The sequence below is a fragment of the Vombatus ursinus genome, unplaced genomic scaffold (genome assembly GCF_900497805.2).
Source record: "Vombatus ursinus unplaced genomic scaffold, bare-nosed wombat genome assembly UNPS02014813.1, whole genome shotgun sequence".
Taxonomy (NCBI): domain Eukaryota; kingdom Metazoa; phylum Chordata; class Mammalia; order Diprotodontia; family Vombatidae; genus Vombatus; species Vombatus ursinus.
Window position 1 is genome coordinate 18,177,491 of NW_020954591.1, and position 17,804 is coordinate 18,195,294.

Here is a 17,804-nt window from a genome sequence, read left to right on the forward strand (position 1 = left end):
GTGCATATAGCATTTATAATTTTTAATTATATTTTTTCTTGAAACAACCTTAACTTCAAAGCAATGAAGGAAGGTGAAATTTTGAATCACTTACAATTAAATTAACTTCCCATAGTACCCATGATAGTAAAACCCAAGCACCCCATTATTACTAGGAAGACAAAACAGAATCATGAATCTCTTGAGTACATTAAGAATTTTGATTGATGTAAGGAAAGATCACTGAGAAGACAAAATGAAGCAGTTTCTTGACAATCACCTAACCAAACCTAATACTCCAGTATTTGAATGTGATTAACATGTGGTACATCAGAAGTTCTACATTCTAGGTATCTTTATTTCTGCTATGCATACTTACAGAAATGAAAATATTTAAATTTTTCTCATAAGCCTAGGATAACAGCAACAGCAACTGACATTTATAGAGTAGTATAAGGTTAGCAAAATTCTACAAATAGTATCTCATTTGATCCTTATAACAACCTTAGGAGATAGTTGTCATTATTTCCATTTTACACATAAGCAAACTAAGTCTTAGAAAGGTTGAGTGACTTGCTTAGGATCACAAATCTAGGAATTGTCTAAAGCCAGATTTGTTCTCAGGTCCTTCTGACTCTAGCTGCAGCAATCTATCCGCTGTACTCCCTAGTTAATATTTTATTTCAATCAAGGCTGATCTTATACCTTAGTGTGGTATGGTAGAGATATTCTAGAGTTGGACTCAGGAACACTTGATGATAAATCCCATGTAAGGTATTTACCAGCCATGGGACTCTAGCTACTTCATTTACCCCTTTTCATCTTCAGTTAGCTCATAAAAAAAAAAAAAAAGAAATAATAGAAACGCCTACCTAACCGGGTTTTGTGAGGATTAATTGAGGTAGTATTTATGAAGTACATTGCAAAACTTTAAGCCTATATAAACACTATTGCTATTATTGTTACTATTATTATCTCAAGTATCATCCAAATATCAGTTTTCTCTTTCCTCAAACTTACTTATTAAGGTATTTATTGTATTTCCCCCTCAATTCCCACCTCTGTACTAGTTGAATAAAAACCTAATAGCAGGAACTTTTTTCCCCCTTTGTATCATCCCAAAACTTTGTATATAATAAATTCCTAATAAAGGTTTGCTGAAATATTTGGCTACCTAGTGAGAAGTGACCATAGACTGAAAACCCAATCACTATATTCTTATGTTGACACAGTAAAAAGTTGGTATATACTTAAGCACATTGGGTTAATCCTTCATGAAGTGCTGTAGAGAACCAAGAATAAGCCTATAATAGAATTATGAGACATGGAGAAGGTGTCTTCTGCATTATTGGAGTAAGTACTCACTGAGATATAGTATGACACAGTGGGATAATCACTGGCTCTGTATTCAAAGGACCTGGGTTTAAATTCTACCTACAACATTTACTACCTGGGTGACTGGGCACGTTACTTTTCTTTCCTGGGCCTCAGTTTTTTCATTGGCATGATTGGAGTAGATGACTTCTTAGTCTCTTCTAATTCTATGATTGCATAGGGCAACAAAATCACAGATCTACCGATGTATCAATTACAGATGAGGAAATGGTCTTAAAGAATGAATTCCCCAAGGTTACATAGCTAATTCTCACAGTTGGAAATCAAAATCAAATCCTTCAACTCCAGGTTCAGGGTTCCAGTTTCTTCTCACTAATGAATCTACTAAAATACAGTAATTATGGTTTGTCTACTGTTTCACAAGTCACAGTAATAATAGTTTACTTTCAATCAATCAATGAGCATTTATTAAGCACATACTAAAGCCCAATATGGGGATGGTCTTCTTTTTGTGTGTGGGCGGGAGTGGAGGAAGAGAAAAAATGAATGTAAAGCATAGTCCCTATGGGCAATTGTTTATAAGTTATTCAGTTATGGAAAATTGATAAAATACATAATTGTCATGGTGCTACACTCTATGTTCCTGGGTGATATTACAAAAGATTTTTAGAAAAATGTGAGGTATGTGGGCTGCAGAGGACAGAGAAGACATTTTTTAAGCAACGGGAATTTATGTCGTAATTTGGGTTTAAGGGAGGCAGTACAAAGATTTAACCCAGTAGACTCATCCAGCTGCACGCACACACACACACACACACAAACACACACACACACACACAAACACACACACATCATAGGATATTAGATCTAGAAGGAATTTTAGGAACCATCTAATCTAAGCCCCTCATTTCCCAGATGAGGAAATTGAGCTAGAGACTATGCATCATCGCACAAACTCAAGGTTGCTCCAAAATGACAACCATCTCTCCTCTTACATGAGTCTCCTAGTAACAGGTCTCCATACTGCATGCTTGTGATGACAGCAACACTGGTCACAGCCTGCATGGCAACTTCCTAATTGGGCCAAATAATACCAAGAATCTTATTTCTTCTGAATTATAAGCAAAGGGACAGGCACTGAGGATACAAAGAAAGTAAAAACAAACAAATGAATAGACATACCAAAAAACAAAACAAAACAAAAAACATCAACACCTCACAGTCTTTGACCTCAGGGTGTCATCATTTTGATGGGGGGAATACAACATGCAAAAAAAATGTATCCAATAATAATTAATATTTTATATAGCCCTTTAAACTTTGCAAAGCACATTAGAAATATACCTCATTTTATCCTCACAATAACCCAAGAAATATTTATCCTAAGAATAACCTATCCAAGGTAGGTGTTATTATTGTTCTCATTTTATAGATGGGGAAACCAGGTCTGAGAGAAGTTAAATGACTTGCCCAAAGCAACACAGTTACTCAGTGTCTAAGGTGGGATTTGAACTCCCATATTCCTCATTCCCAATCCATGGCTCTATCCACTGACCGCCTAGTTACCTTTGCATTTATTAAGATTATGATCTTGGGAAATCTTGGAAATATGGTGCTTGATTACAAAATGAATGTTCCTCCTTCCCTCCCCTGTCAACCATGGATATGCTCAGAAAGAAAAAAGACTTACTGCTTATAGTGAACATTCACTTCTAAAATGTAAGCTGTCTGAGGATGGGTTTACTGAAGATGTCACTCCCAGTTTTCTCACCTGAAATTGTCCTGGCATTCAGTGAGAGGTAAAAGCAAGTAAATGTCATCCTTGCCACCTAATCACAAACACTGCTGCTGTCTGGAAAATGTTGAAAATAAGATCTTTTGTAATATTTTAAAATATTCATCAGAAGACTTCACCTACCTCTGATACAAACAATAATAAATTCTCTAACATTTTAAAAGCAATGTGCTTGGGAAAATGAAACACAGTAATAATGAAAAATGGTGGCTGTTTGAATTGTCAGATAAAATTTACAGGACAATGCCTCCAACTCAAAACCTTCAAACCCAGAATTCCTGAAAGGTTGCCTACAAGTGAGCTCATAATATCAGTATAGTCAAAAATATTTAGATAAATATGGGGCAATGGACTTGCCAGAGCAACTCCTTTTCAAAAAAGAGGTATGACAAAAGGGAAGCAATAGTATAGAAAATGGTAATCATCATTTATTTAAAGAATTATGTGTTTCATGTAACATTTATTATCCACATTTGGCATTGTTACTGAGAGATGAATATTGATTTGTTTCCCTGAAGGATGTCACCTGAAGAGCTGAGGCTGAACATTTCCAAGGATAACTTAAATTGACATGTAATCAAATTTTCCTTTTCTTTTCTCTTATCCTCCCAATGTTTACCTAGCTGGCTTCCACTCACACCTATACCATCTGCTCTCAAATACTATCATTCAAGGACCAAACATTGGAAATCTCCATCAGCTTTTCGTGTGACTCAAGTATAACAATGAACAAGGGCACTGGTATGCCAGCATGACCCCATATGACAGAGAGTGAGGGTGATTATTTATGGTCGAAGGTCACAGTCAGTGACATCAATTATTGCCTTGACACCCATCTCATCAGGAATGGCTAGAGAATAATTAAATCAATTCTCTTATGATGCAGGGGCTGACCTACTAGAGTCCACTCAAATCCAAGTGACTCTAAGATTAATGGTGCCATTATCAGGAGTGAACACAACACTATTAAAATGTCTCACCACTAACAGCCAGCCACAAGCTGTTGTTTTTGCAATGAAAACAACAATGTTGTTCATTCCAAGATGGATTTCTCCCACAGAATTAGTATGAAATCTCAGAATGGGTTTGCTATTAACAGGCCTGATCAAGATACTCATGGTAGCTTAGGATCAGATTAGCCTTCTCTACAGGACATATAAAAAATAAAACAATATTTAGGAAAAGAGTTTCTCTTTTTCTTTGAGTTTTTTTTTTAAATTTCTATAGCATGGTAGAAAGGTAGAGGGGTTAATGTATAGAATAAAGAAAAAGGAATTCTTGGCCCTAAACTTATCTCATCTTGAAGTGATTGGGGACAGCTATGCTATGCTTTCTACATTAGTAAAATGAAGTCATTTATTGAACCATAGTTATTCTACCCAAAATGCTGGAGACATTTTTGAGTCAAGGACCAGAAAGAATGTTGAAATCCTTGGATATAGAGGTTATGGTGAGCTTCCCAAATAATCTTCTTAGTAGAAAGATTTGATCATGTCACACCTCTGCTTAAAATCCTAGAGTCGCTTGGCATGGTATAAAACAGAACACAGGATTGGAGTTAGATGATTTGGAACTAAAATCTGGCTCTGACATTTAGTTGGAGGACAATAGGCAAATTGATTAACATCTCTGAGCCCCTATTATTTTACCTGTAGAAATTATATTTGGACTGCGTATCAATTTTACAATTTCTGTCTGTTTGTTTGTCTATAAATAAAGCTCTTTGAAAACCTCCACTCACTATAGATATGTTGCTTGGCATAGAGTAAGGCCCTCTACAATTTGTCTCTCAAAGTTTATTTCACACTTGTCCCTTTTTTTCAAATAAGTTTTTTATTGATATTTTCTATTTCTTATATCAGCATAGTATCCCAAGTATCTGTTCCCCCTTTCTCTCCATAACAGCAATCCCTTATGAGAAATAGTAATTTTTAGGGAGGAAAACATACATACGAAACGTATGTACATACATACATACACACATATTTGTATACATGGCAGCTAGGTGGCGCAGTGGATAGAACACTAGGGCTGGAGTCAGGAAGACCTGAATCCAAATCCACCCTCAGACACTTATTAATTGTTTGACCCTGGGCAAGTCATTTAACCTTGTTTGCCTCAGTTTCTTCATCTGTAAAATGACCTGGAGAAGGAAATGGCAAACTACTTTATTATCTTTACCAAAAAAATCTCAAATGGGATTATGAAAAGTTAGACATGATTGAAACAACTGAACAAAATATATGTATATATATGTGTGTGTGTGTGTATGTATATGTATGTGTATATATATATATAGTGTGTATATGGATATGTGTATATATAAAAATATAACATGTAAACAAGTATATTTATATATGTATGCATGAATATGTATGTATTTTGTATGCATATATAATTTTATATATTTTAAACACCAAAGTCTTATCAGAGAAATCTGATAAAATTTTTTCTTGTTGAACACTTCCTTTCTTATCCTATATGCATTAATGTTGTCTATGAACATGACTTTTTCATGTTTTGAAGTAATGCAAATTATCTGTTTTTCTTGTATATTTGTTTCTCTTTACATAAGAATACATTTCTTAGAAGTATATGATCTGTTTCTCTTCTAAATTTTTTATATTTTTTATATTAAGTTCTGGGTCATGTACCAATGTAGAATGTATTATGGTGTGTAGTGTAAGGAGCTGATCTAAGCCTAATTTCTGCCAGACTGCTTTCCAGTATCCCCAGCAGTTTTTTATGAAATAGAGATTTTCCCTTGGTAACATGTTCTCCACTTCATCAAACACTGGTTTGAGTTCTAGTGCATCCTTTGTATGCAATTGCTTATCATGTCTATTTTTGTTGCTAATTTATCTATTTCCCCCAATAAATTTTAATATTTCTTCCTTTTGCATATTTAATTCATTAATATTTTCTTTTTCAATTTTGTTAATATGGGATCATAAGGTTATGATTTTCCTCCTAAGGAATACTCTAGTTGCATCACAGAAATTTTGCATATCATTTCATTGTTATGAGTTTCTTTTATATAGTTGTTAATTATTTCTATAATTTATTCTTTCACCCACTCACTAGTTAAGATTTCATCATTCATTTTCTGTTTGTGTCTATATCTCATTTGTCATCCCTGAACGAATTCTATTCTTATTTCATGATGACCTGTAAAGTAGGTATTGACTATTTCTGCTTTTTTGTATGTGATTGCAATATATCTGTGTCCTAGTTCATGGTAAATTTTTATAATACTTGTATGTGTTGCAGAGAAAATATGTATATTCTTTTGCTATCCCATTTGGAAGGTGTAATAAGTCTCAGCTCTGATTTATCTAGAGATGTGTTCAATTCCATGTTTTCCTTTTTGTTTATTTTTCTGTTAGACTTATGAAAAACTACCAGAAGAATATTGAAGTTTCCTGTCACTATTGGGTTATTGTCTGTGTCTTCTTGAAGCTCAGATACTGTGTTCTTTATAAATTTGAATGATAGAGCATTTGAGGTGCATAAGTTTTATTACTGATATTCATTTGTTGTCTATGATTTTTTTTCCTAGCATAATATAGTTATCTTATTTTTCCTTTTTTATTTTTTGAATACTCGCTTTTAATTTGTCTTAAAGCATGAGCAGAAACTACTATGTTTTTCATTCACTTAATACATAGTAAGTTTTTATTCTTCCCTTCAATTTTGTGTTATGTATGTCTATTTTTAATTGCTTTTCTTGCAACATATTGTTTTTTCTTTCTTATTCAATCTGTCACTCCTTTTCATTTTATTGTGTTTTTTTAAATCCATTCACATTTAAAGTTATAAGGGTTAGATTTATAGTTTCCTCCTGCTTTCTCTAAAGTTGATTTTTTTCAAGTTACATTTTTCCCTCTTCTGCTGTAAACACAGTATTATGCTCCTTTAATTACTTTACTTTAATCTTTTTAAGGTGTCCCTGTTCCTAATGGCTCTCTTCCTTTCCCCCCAACTCCTCTTCTCATTTGTTAACTTTTTCCCTTTAGGTTTTTGTTTATCAGATCCTTTCCTGCTCTTATCTATTTATGTATTTCTTCTCTTTTTTTCTCTCTCAGTTAGCCATGTAGTTTTCCCCTTCCTCTCTTTTCCTTCAGCTAGTCCTGCTCAGTTTTTTTTCTCTTTATTTAATTTTTGCACCCCCCCTTCCAAAAAGGATATCTCTCACTCTCTTTAGCATCTATCTTAAATTTCTGTTCACTTTCGGCCTTCATTCTTTGCTTCATGGCCCTTTTAATCATCTGATCTCTCTCTTTTCTCCGTATTCTTCATACAATCCAAGCTTCTAAGAAATTCATTCTAGACTCTGCCCTATAGGTGCTTTCTGCCACTGTAGTGTCCCCTTTTCCATTGTGCCCAATTTTCAGAAAAAGCCAATTATTTCAAGTTTCAGAGAGAATACTGCCCCATATTAGATCCCCTTTGTCCCCTCTCCTACTCACCAATACCATCTTGTTTTTACCTTCCCCCTGTATTTGACTGAAAATATTCTCCCTGTGTCCATGTTCTCCCATCCCTCCAGGTGCCAGTTGCTCCCAGGGGTTCCAAATCTCTTCTTCCCAGGACAAGTAGACTTTTTGGGCACCACATCACCCAGGTCTCACTCAGCGTAAGGTCCTCATCTCCTTTCAACCATAGGAGCATTCATTGTTGGAACTCCCTTCCACCTCCAAAGTAAAGCCTCTTACATCTCCCCTCTCCTTTTCAGTCTTTGTACTCATTTCATTCCTTCCCCTCTAGGCTTTTCTGTTTCTGAAACCCAGAAGTAACCTTCCCCTCATTATTAGCTCATAATTTGACTCAAGTGCATCACTTACTCCTCTCCAACCCCTTGTTATCCTCCCTCCTTTCATGTGACCTCCCATGTTGTAATATAGTCCTACAAAAGAAGCATTCTCCAGTAGGCAGAACATCATCATGTTCTTTTTCTAATACACCTTATTCACCTCTTCACTTTTACCTCTACCAGATTTCCATCTTCACTTCATTTCCTTTAGTACTTTTAGAAAGAAATCTCTTACAGGTTTTTAATTTTGTTATTCTCTTGCTGTTGTTTGCTGTATTTATTTACTCCTCTTGAAATTCTGTTGTTTGATGTGGTCAAAAAGCAAATAATCTCTTCATTTTTGGTTTTCTTATAAAATATTTCAAACTCATCTTTAATATTGGATGTTCATCTTTTGTCCCATACGGTTAAGCTCAGATTTGCAGGATAGGTCACCCTCGGCGGCATTTTGAACTCCAATTTTTTTTTAGAATACATTGTTACATTCTCTCTTCCTTTTTTTAATGGATGCAGAATAGTCTTGCATTATGTTAATATCATTTCCTTTGTATTTGGCAGATTTTCTTCTGATGGCTGGCAGAACTTCTTTCTGAAATTAATTGTTAAATTTAACCACTATTGCCATGGATATTTTTCTAGAGGCAATCTGAGAATTCTTTCAATTAGGACTTCATGTTGTAGGTCCAGATATTTTGGGCAGCTCTATACTATTATTTCTCTCATTATGGTGTTAAGATTTTTGTCTTGTCATGGTTTTCTGAGATATCTATGGTTCTTAGGTTGTCTTTATACATCCTGTTTTTGAAATCAATATATTTTGTTTGAATAGTGATTGTATTTTATTTTAATATGTCTTGTGTTTTTTTTTAATTCTCTTCTCCTAGATGACAGTCCTTCACTTGTGCATTTGCATTCCCAATCTATTGTTTTCTCTTTTGTTTCTTTCGTGAGGTTTGCTTTCACATTTTCAACTTTTTCTAGTCTGCTAATTATATTTGCTATATAGGACATAAATTCTGCTCTCATGATTCTCATTTCACTTTTAGGCCACTCAGGAGTAACTTGTTGTGGTTCCATGTTCTCCTCAAATTTTACAGAGTCCTTTATTCCATCAAGCATTGGGTAATTTTCTTTCATTTTGCAGTATTGATAGGTACCTGATCTTGTTTACTAAAATGAGGCCCTATTTCCTTCTACTATTCTTTTTCCTGTTGATGTATCTGTTTATGTGCAAGGTCTCTGAAATTTATTCTTCCTGTAATATTTGGTACTTTTATTTCCTCCCCCTCCCAGTTATTTCCCTTATCACTCACTTCCTGACTCTTTCCCCTCTGTGGTTTCTTGGTGGCTAGATCTCAAAGCATCTCAGCCTGTTCCCACACTGGGCAATTCATGATTTGATAGCCTAGGTCTATGCTTCAACTGACTTTTGGGAGTCAGAACTTTTCTTTTCTTTTCTTTCTTTTTTTTTTTTTTTTTTTTTTTTTTGCTTAGGCAGTTGGGATTAAGTGACTTGCCCAGAGTCACACAGCTAGTAAGTATCAAGTATTTGGTCTGAGGCCGGATTTGAACTCAGGTCCTCCTGACTTCAGGGCCGGTGCTCTATCCACTGCACCACCTAGCTGCCCCGGGAGTCAGAACTTTTCCTGTTGTATGCAGTGTTCTTCCCTTAGACTTGGTGGAGTGCTGCACTGCTTCCCTACACAGTGCCCTGTCCTGGTAACATGTTTCACCCCCTTTGTTCTTGAGTACACTGTCCTAACAATTATAGTTCAGAGCCTGCTTTCCATGGCACCAGCAGTTCAGAGCTTTGCAGTGCCATTGCTTCTGGATTGTATCCCCTGACAGACTTTAACTCTTGAAGGACTGTAGCAAAGCTGGCTATTGAGGTCAAGGTAAACTTCCACAGCCTGGAGCTGTGATTTCCATGGCACTGGAAAGAGGGAAGCAGGAACTGGGTGCAAAGGTGGATTTTGATGTAAGTTTGTGTTGGGTCCTTAATTCTGCTGTTGCTGCATGACTACTGGTACTGTGGGTGGTAAAGTAGGAGTGCTGAGTGAGCTCAGGGATAATGAACATCAAATTCACGGGTTTGGTTTGGTTTCTTTAATTTCTTTGGGATTCTGGGTGTCCTTGACCATGAGAACAGCTTAAGTTGCTTTATCATTGGTACATAATTTCTGTTTTGGAGAGGTTTGAGAGATTATAAAGATCAGAGAAAATGTCTAATACAGTATTCTGTGCTCATGTGACCTGGAAACCACACTTTCATTTTACTGATTCTAAGTTCAAGTCAAACCTGGCCCATTTGATGTTGCCTGACCTCATTCAATGCCACTGCCATAGTGCACTTCCAAAAGCTAGTGACCCCAAACCCCATGGCCCCATCACCCCATTGATTAAAAGTATTCTCTCACTTCTGTGCCCATTGAAGTTCTCTTCTTCATTGAAGGCTTACTTGAAGTGCCATCTCTTCCAGGAAACTTTTATGGTCTTCCCAGCTGAAAGTCTTCTTTCTCTCCTCAAATGCACTTGGCATACATACCAAATCTAGCTCTCTGCTATCACATTCCAAATTATATTATTATTTGTGTTCATACGGTGTCACCCTATCTTACTGTAACCTCCTAGAGGACTGGGGATATGCTGCTGCATTTCAGCTATTTCCCAAGGAACTGCCTCTGATCTTTTTTGAGGCAATTGGGGTTCAGTGACATGCCCAGGGTCACACAGCTAATAGGTATCTGAAGTAGGATTTGAACTGAGGTCCTCCTGACTCCAGGGCTAGTCTCTATCCACTGTGCCACTTAGCTAACCCAAAGTGCCATTGATATTAATAAATATTTGTCAAATTTAATTGAAATTTATCTCTCAAGATGCTGAAAAGCATAACTAGAAGGAAAACAAAAGACTGAAGTCATTATAGGCTTTATCTTCAGTATTTTTCCCTTCTACATCAGGGACAGATGACTTCATTGGTCCCACTATGTGACATCCACGGAGGCAGATGGCAACCCATTTAAATATTACAATGTCATGCTATCTCTCATAAACATGGAGGAAAGGAGAGGGAACAAGTATTTATTAATTTCTCATTATGTGCAAAACACTTTTCAAATATAATCTCATGTGATCATAAGTGTACAAACATACACAATTCTCCCTTTTTAATTTTTTCCTAGGTAAGACATTTGATACATAATCATTGACATGATTATAAAAAATCAACTAGGCTTTATTAAAGATATGTTGAATACTAATAATAGGTACATAACTAATTTTCCACTCCTAGTGTCAGGCTTACAAGGAAATTACCTCTCAGGGAATCATAGATCCCCACTGCAGGCACAAATCCATGATAAGTGAAATTTGGAGAAGATAGACTACACATGTGGAAACCTTTATGCACTAGGCCACAACTGGCAAATAGCTTATCAACTAGGTTTAAAATATATCTATGGAATAAATATCCTAAGATCAGAGTGTTATATATTTAGAATTAGAAAGGATCTCAGAGGCCAGGGATTCCAACTTTCTCTACTATATTTGAGGTCATTGGGACCCAATGAGGTCAAATGACTTGCTTAGGGTTATACAACTAGTAAGTGACTGAGGTAGAATTTAAACTCAAGTCTTCCTGACTCCAATGTTAGTACTCTATCCATTACACTGCCTCCCCATATCACCTTATGTTTATTTGTTAGATTTGAGTTTGGGGATACATTTAGAAAGAAGAGGAATGACATAAAATGCTTGTGAAATAAAATGTTATTATTGGTATTACTCCTCTGTTTAATGCCCAAATAGAGATTTTGGTTCCCTATCACATCCACACCCATATACCTACATGGACAAGACAGGTGGGAATCTACTTTTATCTTTATGTGTTCTACTCATCCCCTTCCTTCTTCTTGATAAACCTTTACATTCCATTATAATTTCTTCACCCCCAGAAGAATGACTACTCTGTGTGACCCATTTTAAATTCCTGAGAAAGCTGTGGTGAAAATATTTTATATTCAAGGGTTTCCTACAAAATAAAGTGTTCTCCTTTTGACATGGAACCATATTGATGTATAGTTTAAGCACTACTTAACTTGAATGATGAAGCAAGGGGTTAATGCTTTCAAATTCTTAGAGAGAAGCTTCAATCAGGCAAGGGTGATAAAGTGCCTGGAGAGGTCTGAGTAGTGGATAATGATGACATCAGTTACAATGCTGACAACTTCTTCATGCTCGATGATATACATTTTAATCCTGGGCTCCCAAACATTTTGCAAAGCTTCTTCTCCCTGTGCTTTCCAACCTTTCATCCTGTCCCCTGGACATTCCTTCAAAAGAAACCTTTATTCTTAATGCCTAAGTAACTCTCTTTCTCTTTTCATGTCATATATCCTCCCCCACACTAATCCACTGCAAACCCTTATCCCATTCATTTAAAATATTCCTAACCCTCAGGATAACATCTCTTTCTCTCTCTCTCTCTCTCTCTCTCTCTCTCTCTCTCTCTCTCTCTCTCCCCCCCCCTCTCTCAATGAGGGCATCTCTGCCTTTCTCTCTTTGTGTCTGTCTTTGTGTCCGTCTCTTACCACTCCACTCCTACTTGTAGTACATAAAGTCCTTCCTTTTCTGTGTGACCTTGAGAAAAAAAAGATAAACTTTACATACCCCTGGAATCTCTCTAACATTACCATTTGCAGACTAATTTCGTTATTTTGGGGTTATAGACTTTTTAATTCAATTTTATTTTTAGTTCTAAATTCTCTCCCTCTTTTCACCCCTCCCCACCCATTGAGAAAGCATAAAATATAACACTCATCACACATATGAAGTAAGGTAAAACATTTTTTTCTGAATTAGCTATGATTTATTCTAGAAAAAAAGTAAAAGGAGGAAAGCATATTTCAATCTAAATTCTGAATCTATAAATTTTCTATCTGGAGGTTGATAGCATTTTTTGTCATGAATTCTTTGGAATTATGGAAGACTGTTTTATTGATCACTAAATCTATCTTTATAATATTGATGCTGCTATGTAGATCGTTCTTATGAATGTACTTACTTCACTTTGCATCAGTTCATATAAGTCTTCCCAGGTCTTTTTAAAATGATCTCCTTCATTATATCTTAAGGCACAATATTATCCCATCATATTCATATACCACAACACGTTCAGTCATTCCCTGATGGAAGGGTATCCCCTACATTTCCACCAAAAATAACTACTATAAATATTTTTGTACATATGTACCCTTTCCCTTTTTCTTTGATATCATTAGGGCACAGACCTTATAGTGGTATTTCTGTGTCAAAGGGTATGTAGTTTTCTACCTTTTTAGGTGTGGTTCTCAATTGCTTTCTATAACACTTGGACTAGTTCACAGCTCAACCAGCAGTGCATTATAATGCCTATTTTCCCACATACCCCCTCAGTATCATTATTTTCCTTTTCTATCAGCTAATATTGCAAGGTCAGGTGGTACCTCAGAGTTGTTTTTATTAGTATTTCACATTTTTTCATATGACTATTGAGAATTTTGATTTCTTCCTCTGAAAACTAACTGTTCCTTTCCCTTGACCATTTATCTGTTGGAAAATATCTTTTATTCTTATAAATCTTGCTTAGTTCTCCATGTACCTACAAAATGAGACCTTTATCAGAGAAACTTGCTGTAAATATTTTCCTGGCTTTCTGCTTTTCTTCTGATTGTGCTATAATAATTTTTTGTGAAATCATTTAATTTTACGCAATTTTATGTAATCAAAACTATGAATTACCTCCTGTGAATTTATCTCTTTTTTGGTTATGAGTTCTTCCCTCATCCATAGATCTGACAGGTAATTTCCATGCCCCTCCCCTTACTTTGCATATGATATCACCTTTTACATCTAAGTTGTGTATCTATTTTGAGCTTATTTTGTTATGTGGTGATTTGGTTTATGCCCAGTTTCTGCCAGACTACTTTCCGATTTTCTTAGCAGTTTTTGTCAAATAGTGACTTTTTGTCCCTGTAGCTGCTATCTTTGGGTTTATGAAACATTACTTTGCCCATTACCTTCTGTGTATTACATTCATAATCTTTTCTGCTGATCAACCACTCTTTTTCTTGTCCAGTACAAAATTGTTTTAAATATTCCAGCTTTGTAGTATAGTTTGAGATCTGGCACTTTGTAGTATGGTTTGACATCTGGCAATTTCCTTCACTTTTTTTTTTCTGCCTCCCTTGATATTCTTGACCTTTTGTTTCTCCAGATGAATTTTGTTGCTTTTTTTTCATGCTCTATAGAATAAATCTTTGGTATTTTAGTTGGTATGGCATTGAATAGGTAAATTCACTTAGGTAGTATTGTAATTTTTACAATACTGACTTTATCTGCCCATCAGTAATTTTATTTTTCCAGTTGTTTAGATTTGCTTTTATTTGTGTGAATTGTGTTTTGAAATTGTTTTCAACAAAAATATGTTTTGACAGGTAGACTCTCCAGTATTTTGTACTGTATGCAGTTATTTTCAATGGAGTTTCTCTTTCTAGCTTTTCCTACTGACTGGAGTTGGTAATATATAGAAATGTTGATGATTTATGTGCAGTATTTTTATAACTTGCAACTTTTCTCAATTTGTTAATTTTCTTGACTATTTTCAATTGACTCTTAGGTTTCTTTAAGTAAATTACCACATTTTATACATAAAGTGAAAAGTTTGTTTCATCATTGCCTATGCTTATTCTTTCAATATCTTTTTTCTTGTTTTATTGCTATAGCTAGTATTTCCAATAAAATTTTGAATAGTAATCATGAAAACATATATTTTTGCTTTACCCCAATCTTATTGGAAAACTTAGTTTGTCCCCATTTTAGATGATGCTTGCTCTTAGATTTATATGGTTAATACTTAACATTTTAAGAAGATCCATTTACTCCTATGCTTTTGAGTGTTTTAATAAGAATGGGCATTGTATTTTGTCAAAGTCTTTTTCTGTGTCTATTGAAATAAGCATATGATTTTTGTTGGTTTTGTCATTAATATAGCCAATTATGCTTATAATTTTCCTAATATTGAACCAGCTTTACATTTTTGGTATAAATTCAGCCTGGCTATGGGGTATGATTTTTGTAATATACTGTTGTAATCTCCTTGCTAATATTGTATTTAAAATTTAGGATTTTTTTTTAGTTTTGAGTCTAATTCATTGGTCTGCTCTCTATCTCTTTTACTGATGTAAGCATTTAGATATATAAATTTCCTTCTAAGTACTGCTTTGGCTACATACCACAAATTTTGCTAGGTTGTCTAATTACTGTCATTATATTTAATAAAATTATTGATTAATTCTAAAACTTCTTCTTTGAGCCACTCATACTTTGGGATTAGGCTATTTAGTTTCCAAAGAATTTTTAATCTATATTTCAAAGGCCTTTTATTAAATACAAATTTTATCAAATTATGGCCTGTAAAAAATGCATTAATATGTCTTCTTTTCTCCATTTGTTTGTGAGGTCTTAATGATCAAATATTTGGTCAGTTTTTGAGAAGGTAACATGCACAGTTGAAAAAAAAATCTTCCTTTATATTCCTTTTCAATATTTTCCAGACCTATATAATATCTGTTTCCTAAAATTCTATTATTCTTCTTGACTTCTCTCTTTTTTTATTAATTTATTTTGATTTATCAATAATCACTTCCATAAGCTTTTGAGTTTTAAATTTTTCTTCCCCTCCCTCCCCACCACCCTCACCAAGATGGTGCACAATCTGATATAGGCTATACATATACATTCCTATTAAACATATTTTCACATAAGTGTAGTTGTAAGGAAGAATTAGAATCAATAGGAGGAACCACAAGAAAGAGAAAACAAAACAAAACAGAGGATAAAATAGCAAATAGTATGTTTCAATCTGCATTCAAACTACATAGTTCTTTCTTTGGAGGTAGATAGCATTTTCCATCACAAGGCCTTTGGAGATGTCTTAGATCCTTGCATTACTGAGAAGGGCCAAGTATATCAATGTTAGTCATCATATAACATGGTAGTTACTGTGTACAACATTCTCCTGTTCTGCTTACTTCACTCAGCATCAGTCCATGTAAGTCTTTCCAGGTTTTTCTGTTATTGTACCACAATTTGCTCAGCCATTCCCCAATTGATGGGCATCCTCTCAATTTCCAATTCTTTGCCACCACAAAAAGAGCTGCTATGAATATTTTTGTACATGTGGGTCCTTTTCCCATTTGTATGATCTCTTTGGGATATAGCCCTAGAAGTGCTATTGCTGGGTCAAAGGGTATGCACATTTTTACAGTCCTTTGGGCATAGTTTCAAATTGTTCTCCAAAATGAGTGGATCATTTCACAACTCCACCAACAATGCATTAGTGTTCCAATTTTCCCGAATCTTCTCCAACATTTATAATTTTCCTGTTTTGTCATGTTTGCCAGTCTGATAAGTCTGATGTGGTACCTCAGAGTTGTTTTGATTTGCATTTCTCTAATCAATAGTGATTTAGAGAATTTTTTCATATGACTATAGATGGCTTTAATTTCTTCATCTGAGAACTGTCTGTTCATATCTTTTGATCATTTATCACCCGGGGAATGGCTTGTATTCTTACAAATTTGACTTGATTCTCTGTATATTTTAGAAATGAGGCCCTTATCAGAGAGACTGATTGTAAAAAGTCTTTCCCAACTTTCTACATTCCTTCTAATCTTAGTTGCATTGGCTTTCTTTGTGCAAAAACTTTTCAATTTAATGTAATCAAAATTATCCATTTTGCTTTTTGTAATGTTCTCTATCTCCTGTTTGGTCATGAATTCTTCTGTTCTCCATAGATCTGACAGGTAAACTACTCCTTGCTCTCCCAGTTTGCTTATATTATCAGCCTTTATATCTAAATCATGAACCCATTTTGACTTTATTTTGGTATATGGTGTGAGATTTTGGTCTATGCCTAGTTTCTGCCATACTCTTTTCCAGTTTTCCCAGCAGTTTTTTTCAAAGAGTGGGTTTTTATCCCAGAAGCTGGGGTCTTTGGGTTTGGTCTTCTTTATCACCAAAGTAAGATTCTATGATCTGACTCTTTTTGCATTGCTTGCTCATGATCCCAGTCAATTACTTGAGTTATAAACTCTTTGTTAAGGTAGGGATCTGCTTCCAGTGTGGAGAATGTACTGTCCCTAGCTTCAGGGGTTTTATGCAGCTGTTTTCAGAGATACTTCTAGGGACCTGTAAATTTTCAGTTCTTCCAAGGTGCTGTGATCAAGGATGAGGTGTTTACTCCTTTCCTGGCCTGTGCTCTGGTTTATGAGTGACCACAATCATTCTTTTCTGTCTTGGAACTGTGAGGAAGATTCTCTCTCCACAGACACTACAAGCTCCACCATGCCAGTGCTCCTCCTCACCCCAGGACTACCACCTATAACTGTGACCCAGATCCAAGCATGAGCAAAGCAAGAGAATCCTGCACCAGCAAAGAGATTCTTGCAATCCTCCTCTGATCAGTCACTTGATTTCCTTCTCAGTCTGTGGGCTGGAAGCTCTGGAGGCAGCTGCTGTCCCAGGGCTGTGCTCAGGGACTGGGATTGTGACTGCCCATGCTTCTCTCTCACTGCAGACACAGACTTTTCCTACTGACCTTCTAAGTTGTCTTTGGCACTCATGGGTTGAAAAGTCTGGAAACTGCCACAGCTGCCAGTCAGTCCTCTGAGGCTTACTCAAGGTTTACTGAGGCCTGTGTGTCCACACCGAACTGTGTTCCTCTCCCTGCCTGGCATGACATACCTTTCTAATCAACCATCCAGGTTGTCTTAGACTGGAAATTTATTTCACTCTGTCTTTTTTTGGGTTCTGCTGCTCTAGAATTTGTTTAAAGTCATTTTT